The sequence below is a fragment of the Aptenodytes forsteri genome, unplaced genomic scaffold (assembly GCF_000699145.1).
Source record: "Aptenodytes forsteri isolate BGI_AS27 unplaced genomic scaffold, ASM69914v1 Scaffold299, whole genome shotgun sequence".
In the NCBI taxonomy this organism is placed as follows: Eukaryota; Metazoa; Chordata; class Aves; order Sphenisciformes; family Spheniscidae; genus Aptenodytes; species Aptenodytes forsteri.
This window is the reverse complement of record NW_008794154.1, coordinates 3,426,134-3,426,398: the sequence shown is the minus strand read 5'-3', so window position 1 is coordinate 3,426,398 and position 265 is coordinate 3,426,134.

Here is a 265-nt window from a genome sequence, read left to right as displayed (position 1 = left end):
GGGGGGAGCTAAGGGGGCTGGCTCGGGGACCCCAACGCCCACCAGCCCCTCCCGCACTGGATAAGAGGGCGTTACCAGCCACCCCTCCGTGGTGGGGGACCCGGCCTCGGCAGCGACTCCCCTCTTGCTGCCTCCGTGGGGTCAGAAATGCCATCAAGTGCCCGCGAGGAGACAGCCTCGGGGAGCGGGAGGTCTCGCAGCTGCCTGGGCAGAGGCCCTGGCGCCGGCTGCGAGGGGCGCCTCGTCCCCTGAGGAGGGCCGCCTG